This window comes from Simochromis diagramma, unplaced genomic scaffold, assembly GCF_900408965.1.
Source record: "Simochromis diagramma unplaced genomic scaffold, fSimDia1.1 OVJJ01000717.1, whole genome shotgun sequence".
NCBI classification, from domain to species: domain Eukaryota; kingdom Metazoa; phylum Chordata; class Actinopteri; order Cichliformes; family Cichlidae; genus Simochromis; species Simochromis diagramma.
The window spans coordinates 2494148-2506831 of NW_024387503.1; the positions used below are offsets into that span (position 1 = coordinate 2494148).

General features: G+C 41.6%; 1 protein-coding gene across 2 annotated transcripts in view; it reads left to right on the forward strand.

Moving 5' to 3' along the window:
• adarb2 (adenosine deaminase RNA specific B2 (inactive)) overlaps positions 1-12684 on the forward strand; it is a 212361-nt gene that overhangs the window by 14087 nt on the left and 185590 nt on the right. The window lies entirely within an intron of this gene.

Genomic DNA, 12684 nt, shown 5'->3' on the forward strand with positions numbered 1-12684 from the left:
TAAAAAATAGCAATAAAAACCCTGAAAACCATAAATTTCATACCTGAGCCTCAACTCTCGCAGCCTGGTACCAAACGACTCACGGACCGGTACCAGTCCATGGCCCGGAGGTTGGGGACCGCTGATCTAGGTGAGGTAAAGTAATAAATTGCTTAATCTGTAATCATTTATGTAATATGATTAGAAATAAGATTTTTTTAAACTATACCAGAAAAAATATTTACTAAAATAACAGTAGTGGAAAAAAACGCTGTCTTCCTTTTTAGACTCACTTATACAGTGTGGTTGTGTTGTTTCTGTGCAGATTGCCCCATTTTAAAGTTAAAGGAATATAAAGTGAAACACTGTGATCTATCAAAAGGTACTGGTTATGTAGACTGGGTCCCTCATCATCAAACCAGAAACACTTACAACCGGTGTAAAACAACTAGAAAAGTGAGAAGCTCGATGTTGATGAACCTGCCATATGCTGGATTGTATGCCATCCATGCTTTGTTCCACCTGGTCTCATACCTGCTATTGAACTGTGACACACTGGAGCTGGGATAAACTGTGATAACTCTGCACCTACCTGATCCTCTCCTCTTCTTCATCTCGCCAGTTGCTTGTTTGGTGTCTCATGTGTGTGTGTCGCACTCCTCGTGTTCTCTTCATTCTCTCATTCACCTGAGCCCCATGCCTGCTGTTCATAGTACTGTTTATTGATTTATTCTCAGAACACGATCAAGAGACATAGATTAGGTAAAAGTTAAATATGAATGCTTTCTTAAAAGGCTAAATAGTCATCATCATTATTCCATATAGGCTAAACAGTCACACAACACAGTCTGCAACTCTATCGGATGCTTGCTGGGCAAATATTCAGTGCAACAACAGATGTACATCAATCAGGATGCGATCGCTGTTTATTATTTACTGCAGTGTAATCAGTGGATTCTATGATATCTCCGTCTGATAGCATCTATCTTTACACTCTCATCCCTTCCTCTGTTGCTCTTGTTTCTCTTTCAGGTTTTCTTTTCCTCTTGCTCTCTCTGTCTCTCTCTGTGGAATACATGTTTGATTCGCCAAATCCGTTGCAGAGATGCTTCAGGGGAAAACAAATTAGACCGATGGGGCTGAAGCCCATTTTAGGAGAGCAAAAAATTCTGATCTATATATCTGCTGATGTTCTTTATTCATCTTTTTCCATCCATGTTTTTGACGTCTTATCCGAGCAGGGTTGCGGTGGGGCCAGAATCAAACCCAACTGACGTCATGCAAGAGGCGAGGTAGACCCTAAACAGCTCCCTCCCACTCCATTACAGATCTAACACCAAGATTCAGACACCCTTTAATACCCGCATCCACAGCTGAAAATGAAGAATCGTATTTAATTGTCTTATTGGTGCATGTTTGGAGCTGCTCTGCTGTATGGAGCCACTGTGCTCAAAAGACTGTGGCGATTACACCATTTCTAAATCACTTGACGCATCATTTTTCAGATATGATCAAGAAAACAGTTTATTTTATCAGTGCGTAACAAAGAACATATAGTATAGTTGTCATTGGCCAATATATAATTAGATATTTGTAAATGTACTTTAGTTAAGGCCTAATTACCAAAGACAAATATGGAACCACTTAAAATCTATTACTCGCTGGTATCTCAAGGAGTGAGATAATCAATTGATTTGCTGCCATCAGAAAAGGCTATTAGTTTCCAAGCATTAAAGACATTTGAGACAACATTATAAATTCTGAGTATTTCTTTTTTTTTTTCCAAATACGCCACTCAAAAGAATTTCCAGTGAATTAAAGAAAAAATGAATATACATTTGAAGATGTCAGCAGCATCATTACTGTGTGTGTGTGTATATATATACATGGTGGGCCATTTATATGGATACACCGTAATAACATGGGAATGGTTGGTGATATTAAAGTCCTGTTTGTGGCACATTAGTATATGTGAGGGGGCAAACTCCTCAAGATGGGTGGTGACCATGGTGGCCATTTAGAAGTCGGCCATCTTGGATACAGCTTTTGTTTTTTCAATAGGAAGAGGGCCATGTGACACATCAAACTTATTGGTAATGTCACAAGAAAAACAATGGTGTGCTTGGTTTCAACGTAACTTTATTCTTTCGTGAGTTATTTACAAGTTTCTCTTTGTTCACAGCCATTGACATGTCAAAGAGGTTAACACGTGAGGAGTGGATCGAAATCGTGTTGATATCTGGTAAACGCAGTAACCGGGTCATTGCAGCAGATTTCAATGCAAGACACCCTACGAGACCACCCATCTCCCATGCTACAGTTAGCAAACTGCTTGCTAAGTTTTGTGAAACTGGTTCAGTGTTGGATTTGCCAAAATGTGGATGCAAGAAAACTGTCACTAATGAAGAAACATCAGTGGCTGTCCTAGCTTCATTCAGCAAGAGCCCACAGCGTAGCACTCGCTGCATGTCACTGGAGAGTGGCATTAGTCAAACATCCCTTTGGCAGATATTAGCTGCTCACAAATGGCACCCTTACAAACTCCAGCTACTGCAGCATCTCAACGAGGATGACCCAGATCAGCGCACTGAATTTGCAGAATAGGCAAAACAAAAATTGGAACAGGACCCTCAGTTCACGCAGAAGATTTTGTTCAGTGATGAGGCAAACTTTTATGTGAATGGTGAAGTTAACAAACAAAACCACCGCTATTGGTCTGGCACTAACCCACATTGGATGGATCCCTCCAAGACTGTTGGAACAACAGAAGTGATGGTTGGGTGTGGTATATGGGGTACAACGATAGTGGGTCCATTCTTCATCAATGGAAACCTCAAGGCCACTGGATATTTGAAATTGCTACATGATGATGTGTTTCCCTCTTTATGCACTGAAGCTGGCACGTTCCCTGAGTTTTTCCAGCAAGATGGTGCACCACCACATTATGGGTGCCAGGTCCGAGCATTTCTAGATGAACAGTTTCCTGGAAAGTGGATTGGTCGTCGTGGGCCAGTTGAATGGCCCCCAAGGTCTCCCGATCTGACCCCCTTAGACTTTTATCTTTGGGGTCATCTGAAGGCAATTGTCTATGGTGTGAAGATACGAGATGTGCAGCACCTGAAACTACGGATACTGGATGCCTGTGCTGGCATTTCTCCTGCGGTGTTGCTATCAGAGTGTGAAGAGTGGGAGAAGAGGGTTGCATTGACAATCCAACACAATGGGCTGCACATTGAACACATTTTATAAGTGGTCAGAAACTTGTAAATAACTCATTAAAGAATAAAGTTACGTTGAAACCAAGCACACCATTGCTTTTCTTGGGACATTACCAATAAGTTTGATGTGTCACATGGCCCTCTTCCTATTGAAAAAACAAAAGTTGTATCCAAGATGGCCAATTTCTAAATGGCCACCATGGTCACCACCCATCTTGAGGAGTTTGCCCCCTCACATATACTAATGTGCCACAAACAGGACTTTAATATCACCAACCATTCCCATGTTATTACGGTGTATCCATAGAAATGGCCCACCCTGTATATCTATCGATCGATAGATCGATAGATCGATAGATAATTTAAAAAAGTGAGCCTCAGAGGGTTAAAAGATGTGGCTCTGAAGCAGTAATGTCTGTGTATGATGCTTTTTCATAAATAGCATACCTCGTGACAAAAATGTTTGAGAACTCCTAAGCTAAGAGAGCTAAGATAGCTAAGGTAGCTAGCTATCTAGCGATAGAAGCCTCTTCTTTACTTTGAGCTTGTAGATGAGGCAGTGGCTTTGTCAGTGCTTGACTCATCAGCTGCTGTAACTATAAAGAATACCTCTTTCCTTCATATCTTCACCTTGCCTGTTAAAGCTTCTTCCACAGCCAGAAATTTTATCTTTGGTAATTAGCCTAGCTACCACCAGATGGTAACAATCCTTACAAACAGTTTCTTTTGTGATGAGCACTCCAAAGGGGAACAAACTAACCTACATTTCTTACAATGGCACCGTTAGGCTAATGAGTCGGGTTTCAATATACGTTTACTTCAAATGCACCGCGGTATTGAAGTTCAGTATGCTCCCTATTAATACCTGCGGATACAGATGATGACAGGGTTGAAAATAATTTGCAGCACGAAGCAGATCAGATGATGAGTCAACAGAGGCATTGGAACTGCAGCATTGCTTTTGAACTCTGAACAGCACATACTGCATGCCTCCAACAGTGAGTTAAACGTATCATTAAGTTCAAATTAGGCCCTGTGCTTTCAGGAATACACATAATTGCCTAAATGTCCAGATATAATTCTTGAAATCAGACTCGTCATCTGTTGTGCTTTCACATCACAGTCATGTCCTTGTCACTAAAGCGACAGGCTCTGCACCGATTCAAACTGGTGCAGCAGTAAACTCAGGCGGCCTGTTGGTTTGCAGCGGAAAGGGAGAGTGGCAACTTGGTTTAATGATAATAGCTCTGACGATAGCGGTGATAATCCTCCTGCTATTCTTGCTGACTGCAGAGAGCCCGCGCTTTGTTCTCCGCTCACCCTATTAGCGTGATGGAGGTTCATTTTAATTTGAATGGACCATCAGTTGGATAACGGTAGAATCGCTCGCCCATGTGTGAGTGCAGACTTGTGTGTAAGAGAAATCGAGCATGGAGAGAAATATGTGCACACGATAGAATGCAGGCACATGCATGTATGTACACACAGTGTGCGCTGTCAAACAAAGACGCAATAATAGAGAAGGACCCGCGGGTCAGTGTGGCGACCTTGCTGGGCTGCAGGTGCTATTATCTTCCTGGCACCTGTTCCGGGAGAGTTCTTCCTCACTGTCTGCCACAGCTGAGGCTTGAAACACTAAGATGGCAGGCAAAGGCTGGAGTGAGCAGAAACATTATATTTCTTATGCTGCTTTTTATAGATGCTGAAAGGAAACTGTACATGTTCGACACATTTTTAGCACAGTTCTTTAAATAATTTAGTGAGAGATTTCAAGGGGAACTATTTTACATGTATAAGCATACATATATTTATTGGTGTTCTGTGTTTAAAGCAGTATTTCTCAATATTTTAGATGTAAAAAAAAAACCCAGCAGAGCTAAAAAAAGAGTGCATTAAATAATCAGGTAAAGACTAATCAGCTGTTTATATTTTTTCGCATGTTATTATATATAGGGGAACTGATGTGTGATTCTAGGTTTGTTGTCATGTACACCAGCGGTCCCCAACCCCCGGGCCACAGACCGGTACCAGTCCGTGAGTCGTTTGGTAGCGAGCCGCAAGAGTTGAGGCTCGGGTGTGAAATTTATGGTTTTCAGGGTTTTCATCGTTAACTCGATTTCGCTGGGTCTTTTCCCGTGTAGTTGTGTCTTATTTTGAAAGTAATATTCATGCATTACCATATCGACCATTGTTACTCTCAATGTTGTTGGCGCATTTCAGGAGGACGCTGCTAATATTACACAGTGAATTGCGTTTTTTTATTATATTTACAAAACACCACAGTTTCTGTCTTGGTCCTATCATTTTATTTTGTTGTATTTATCCATGACACCTTAAAGGCCGGTCCGTGAAAAGATTGTCTGACATTGAACCGGTCCGTGGCGCAACAAAGGTTGGGGACCGCTGATGCACATTACAGAAGAACCCAGAGAACTTCTATTAGAATGTTCTAGATTCCTGAGAATTCTGAAAGAAAGGCAAAATCTGATTAACATATAGCTTAAGGGTCAATTAAAAGCTAAAGCTATGGCAATTAATGTTAGTCTTTAGCGTCCTAAAAATCACATTCATCCCCACATTACATTCCCACATCATATGAGAGTGTCTGAGCTCAAAAGCATTAGACCCACTGTGAAGACATGTTTAGAAACACTGACTAACAGCAGCTAACACCACCAAACACGTCAGCGCTTACTGACGGAATCGCCACAGTGTCGTTGTCATCAGACAGAAGTGAGCTTGAATCATCTATTTGTATTACAGCTCGTAGGACTCCCTGATGACTAAAGGATTATCTGCTGGAGGCAATCTGGACACAGTTCATAATTTTAGTCAACACTGTGAAGTGTGACCTCACTTTGTAGGCATGTGACTTAAAAAGAAGAGAGCAGCTTGTGAGCACAGGGTCAACCAAGAGGAGAGGAGCGGGCGCGCTGGAGGCCTGGACTCGCTACTGTAGTCTGATCATTTTACTTCAGTCAGATGCTAATAAGACTTTGCTGGATTTTTGGGTTGATCGTAGCTTTATTCTACATTAATGCTCTCAGCTGCTGTATTGGAGATGCACGCGCTGTATGTGCTGTATGCACGAGTGTGAGCAGTAAAACTGTAAGCCGGCAGAGTCACTGAGACAGATTGCTCTTCTTATTTGACCCTGAGTTTGTACAAGTTCCCTGTGGCACTGTTAGAGTTTGTACAGTCGTAGCCTGGTGGTGAATGGGCAGACAGTATAAACAAGGCTCAGCCCTGGCTCTCTGTGTGGGTAGTTTGTCATAGCTGTGACTTCAGGGCTATCTAAATAGCAGCAAGCGGGCGCGTTCATCATCACATTCATCCTTAGCAGGGTGAGAGATGGATGCCCTACCCGTCCACCAGGTCATGAGTTATCACTCACCAGGGGCTGCTGGTTCATACAAAGGTCAAAGGACCATTTGTCTTCAGGCAAGTATGCCTTTCTGGTGCATGCAAACACACACACACACACACACATATGCTTCTATTCACAGCTACAATCACTTACCTGGGAATTTATTTATTTATTTTTTAAATGATATTTTTTATTTTGCTCACTACTTTATGATTACTTACTAATGAATAATCTGGGGATTTGCATTTAAAGAAAAATTCTGTGTTGCAATATGTATAATCATTTGTTTATATATTTTGCTGGGAGGTGGATGAGCATTATTGTGTCAACAAGCTAAATATGAAAGTGCAACTGCAGATGCACACCATTGTAGTAAAAACGTACTAAAATTAGTAAAATCTGGCAAATTTCACAACTGCATTTAGATTTATATTATCTTTGTTCATGAGAAATACTCAGGCCCATCCATCCATTTTCCAAGCTGTGAAAGGTTTGAGGCAGGTGCACCCGAACAGGTCACCATGTCACCTTAATTTTGAAACATATTTTGAGGAATTTAGTTATTAGTTGACGTGGTTCCCCACTTTCAGGGACCTATGTGAGAAAATTGATAGGACTCTCTTATTCAGTAAATGTATTGTTACTGAATATATTGTTGCCTGCTCCCAGCTGGTAGCTTAGTGAGTAATTGAAACAGAGAAATTAAAAACAGAATTAGATGCCCTAAACTTCACTTTGATATTTAAAACCCTGTTATATACAAATTGAATGAATAAAATGTGATAAGCTTCAGAAGCGCAGGCTGACAGATTTAGCAAAGTTAGCATACCCAGTTTGCAGTCTCCCAGTTCTATATATTATTGGCAATTTGAAAAGTTTTCCTGAGTGTATTTTGCGCTGAATATGACATGAGTTAGAGCTCCAGTACACGCTAGGCTAATGAGCTGCTGGCTGTAGCTTTACATTTATCAGTATTTGAGTAACTCACAGCAACGAAAGCAAAACAATCCATCAGTATCTACAAATACTAGCAACTTAACTGTATGAGATAATTATATAATTGGAAAGTTCAGACAAAATCAGCTTGCCTGGATCTAAAACACAGTCTAGTAATCTCCACCTCTCTGAGTCAGTTTGTAAGGTATGTAGGTAAGCTATGCAGCCACTGGTGTCTTTTTGTCGTTGTTATTTCACATATTTTGTGCTAATTGAAAACTCATTCACTGCTCAGTCACAGAGAGCCTCAAATTAAACCAGCGCTTTTTAAAATGACCGTTAGAGTGCAGTCCTTTTAAATGTGTAATAACAACAGCACCGACACTGTGGTATATTCCACTGTAGTAAATGAAAATGTGCTCCAGCAGAAATTTCCAAAACATAATCACGCGAAACAGATTAGCTTTCACCGTCACCCTCAGACCTTGTGGCTGGGGTTGGAGTGGTGTTATGTAATGAGTCAGAGGGCATATGGATTGGATCTCTGTTAAAACTAGAGAATGCATTATCATTAGTGTGTCTACAGTAAAGAACCAGCCAACCCTGAATAGATCCATTGTCTTTCATTTCCACTCATTAGTCTCCTGTAATAAAGACTGGTTTGCTGCTAGCAAGAATTTACCTTTTTAACAGGAGACTCTTTTCTCAGCCACTGACATCACCTGTTTAGATAAGACGGAATAACATGAAACTTTAATGATCCCTGTGGGGAAATGGGAGTGTTACAGCTGCAGCTGGTAATAATGGAGACACTGAAGGAAAATAGAATTATCATGTGAATACAGCAGAGTGGGGAAAATTAAATGAGCCCAGACCAGCAATCTCAATATTAAACATGTTCAATTGGCACATATTACAACAACAAGAGCACACTTTTAATTATTGCATTATAATGGGGAGGAAAAAAACAACAACCGCTCGCTGAATCACACCAAAAAGAAAGCGCTGCATGGTAGAGGAAATTTAGCAAAGATCGTAAAAAAAGCTACTCTTTACATTGCAAACATCTGCATGAATGGTAAACAGGTTTATTTTAAGAAATGCATTTCGCTGACCAGCATTTATTATCTAGAGATGTTTCTAATTCTCAGATCTAAAACTTTATGAATATATTAACGTGACATATGAAACGTTGTATCATTTAGCTTGAGAACGTGTACAGCAGGTTTATAATAATGTCTCTGTACTCCAGTTTTTGGATACTGTAGAAAGAGATTTATAATCCTGAGATATTTATTGATAAAAGGTTCTAATGTCTCTGTGTGGCTACATTTTAATGTAATTATTATCCTTAAAAGTATGCACAAACACACAAAAAAGTGGCACTTATTGTTATCACTTGGCTATAGGTCATGTATTTGGCTGTAATAATGCGAGCTTCTCCTCAAACAGCTCCGGCTGAGGCCTGAAGTCCTCCACACACCTGCTCGTCGCTGACCCACTCTCCTGCCAGCCCCGTAATCCGATCCTTGTTGGCTGTGCTCTTGGCCAAACTGCAGCGCTACCCATTATCTTGCACTAAGCAGGTGCTGAGACGCATCGCTCCTTGATCACAATGTAGATCTGCGCAGAGCGCACGTGGAGTAATCCATTTTTCAATTTGGTCTCCTGCCTGGGATGAATTAACAGATGTCGATTGATTTTCCTTCCCGTGTAACTGTGAGCGTTGTTTACGCCCGGCAGCCAGGGCGTTATACCTGAGAGCCATGGGCGGAGCACACGTTATAATTAGCGCTCTTTATATCCCAGCGGCATCTGGCTGTTACTTTGACTTGTTTACTTTTCTACCCTCTCTGTTAAAACGAATTAAGCTCTCCTCTATAAATGATGGTTTTATCTATATTGTATCAGGTGTATAACATGTGAACGAACAGCATCACTCCTCATTTGCTCTTCTTTTACTGAAAGGCCTAATCACTCTAACAAAGACTACACGTCACTCCTCGTACCCTGGAGACTCAGTCTCAACTTGACGCGCCCCCTAGCGTTTTCACAGCCGTCGTTGTTCACCAGCTGGTTATTATTACTAAAAATACGCTTATAAAACTGGTGTAGCCTGGCACCATCACCCACTAATGACGGGAGTCAAGTGGCGCGCGGCAGATATGCCCTCACATGCGCGCTGTCACAAGCCATTTAATTGAAGTTGAGGAAATGGGAGCCGGCGTTGTTTTGCTCCAAGCCCACCCTCTACCCCCTCAACCCCACCTCACAGTCCCCCCCTTCCTCCCCCCGAGTCGTTATCCTGTCTTTATTGCCATCATCTCAGTGATCATGATAGCGATGATCCGATATTATCTTCACTAAGGTCGCTGTTCAGGGTTGTTTATTCTCTCTTCAGTCTTAGGTAGGAAAAGAAAAAACCATAAAGCGTTCACATGAGGTGAACAAGGAATGCTGCATTGATTTTTACAAGTGTCAAACAAACGGTAAAGCCTTGGCTGTGAATCTCAGGTGACTTTAAATATTTATGACTAAATGAGGATCAACTTGTTTTTGAAACTTTTTAACACTCTCCCTTACAGCGTGTGGGTGCGGTTTGATTTGATTGACAATAAACACCACGAGCAAAACAACAAAAACAACAAAACAGCATATTTCAACACATTTAGATCCAAAGATTGCTCAACTCTGACTGGTGCTGGGAAGCATCCCCACTGAGCTCTTCCCACTTCAGGCTAGTCAGAAAAAAACAATTTAATAAAAGTCTGTTTTTTGAAATAACCGATCGTGTTTTGGAGAAAATAAAAGTGAGGAACCTTTGTCATTGTCAAGGGGTAAGGCTAAATCACTGCACAGCTAATTTGCATAATTAGTTCTTAACAGGTTTTGATGTTTTTCCTTCCTTCTTCTTTCACCTGTTGCACACTTCAGCTTCTCTTGACTAGTGTTGTGCAAGCTACTTGGGAAAAGTAGTTAGTTACTTATTAGTGATTACTCATTTTCAATAGTAATCCCGTTACATTACTCATTACTTATTTTCAAAAGTAATTAGTTACTTATTACTTAGTTACTTTTTAAAAACATGATGCACAACCTGAATAGGTAATGAAGCAATACACCTTTCAGCCCAATTCTATTTTTCATGCACAATCCAAACTGAATCAAATGGAAAGCCTCTTTTTAAAAATTGTTTTGATTTTATGCACATTGCATTAAACAAAAATGACATTATATGCAACAGTCTTTGACTTGAAGAAATTCTTTAACATTTAAACCTATTTTCTGCAGATTCCAGCATATAAAATAAAAGTTTTTGTGTTTACACTCACTCTTTCAAATAGATGCAAGTAAAACATAGCAGAAAACAAATAAAACTAAAGATTCAGCAACACTAAGTCCTGTCGCTCTTCCAGTTGTTACCGTGCTATTTCTGAATGATTTTCTTAACAATATTTCCCATTAACTTAACAGGCATTTAATTATGCATTATGTATCTATTATGTATATAATATATGTACATAAATGTAATTTTTTTTTTTCATTTCTCTGAGAGAACAACACCAGTGAGGATTGACTGATGGGCAGTCCACTTGCTCTTATTTTGACAGTTTAGTCACAGCTAACTAGCTAGCCCCAGCTGTTCCCTTCTTGTGTTTCCCCATTCGCTGCCTTGCTGGACAGGTTGTTATTCTGGCAGTCCTCAATATCAATTGCTGCTTCTCCCAGAAAAACATCTTGTCATCTCAGGCATTCTCTAACTCTACCATCTTAGTCTGCAGCTGGCTGCTGTAATCTTTATTCTGCTGTGGAGAACTGCTTCAAGCTCTAACCAGAGCCTGCAGCTGGTGGAGAAATGGTTCGTGTGTGGTGCTGCCGACCTCACCAAAGCTGCAGAGCAGGAGTTTATCAGCAGGATGGGACTCATTCGAGAGGCCGCTGATTATATTGCTCAGCTATTTATTCATCTCAGTGTACATAACTTGTAAACCCCAAATGCTCCTTTCACGGTGCTCGCTGTGGTTACAGCCATCCTGCCCAGCCCTGCCCCAGCCTGTCCCTGCCCCTCGCTGCTGCACCAAATATAATTTAAATCTATGGGAAACACTGATTGAGGTTTAAGTCCTTTCCAAAGCAGCACACTGCATGCTTCTTTCAGTTACAATCAGACCGCAATCTTACAAGAAAACGTTCCTTTCACCACCACCGGTGGGAGGTCAGAGGTCGCTATCAGCTAAAGAACTACAGCCCCAGACTTGCCACTGATGGAATGTTTTGTTCAAGGGCGCGTGCCAGCATGGCTGTTGGAGCTTGGATCTCACTACTTTCCACCACAGCAGCCAGAAAGCGCACAAATGTCCCATAAAGCAAAGCCATTGTCCTGAGAATCCCACCTGCCTTTCAAGTGCTTAGCCATCCATGTCTGTGAGCATGTATCCCACTCCAGCACTGGGTACCTGGGTGTGCTACCTCCATGTCGAAGTATACTGCAAAGAAAAAAAAGACAGAGTCCAGAGAGGGTCTACCGGGAGGCAGGAGGAAAGTGGAGCAGAGCTGGGTCACACATGGAGATGGCGAAAGGGGGAGCTGAGACCAGATGATAGATTGGAAAATGAGGGTGATTCCCAGAGAAATGTGTGTGTTTCCGTTCATGTGTGGGAAATAACAGGCGGGAGTAAATGAAATGAGCACGTGGACGTTTTATGTGTCTATGATGAGGCAGGACAGCTGCCAGGGCTGGTGTCCCCAACTTGGAGGTCAGCAGCAGGTGTCACACCTGAGCAACCAGAGGGTAAATGCTGAAGTAGCAGGTGTGAGGGAAAGAAATGGAGAGACGGTGAAAGGCGGGCGAGGATGGATGATTGAGCTGAGGGAGAGTAGAGGGGTTAAGCACCGGGGTGACGAGCTCTCCCAGTTTAGAGAGTGACAATTTGATGGATGAATGAGGGGGCTGGAGGAGAGGAACTGAAGCTAAGGAAACAGTCAAGTTGTGTAGCACTGATTGTTTGGATGGGCAGGTGACTGTGTTTTCTTCTTAACTCAGTTAAGATATCGTTTGGTTTTGACACGTTTTAAACTCCGGATCCATGAAGACGGCAGTCATGAGAGGAAGAACGGCAGGATCACGTGTGCTTCTCGAGGTCCGTGGAGTGCAGTTACACAGAACAATAAAGACAGCATGGG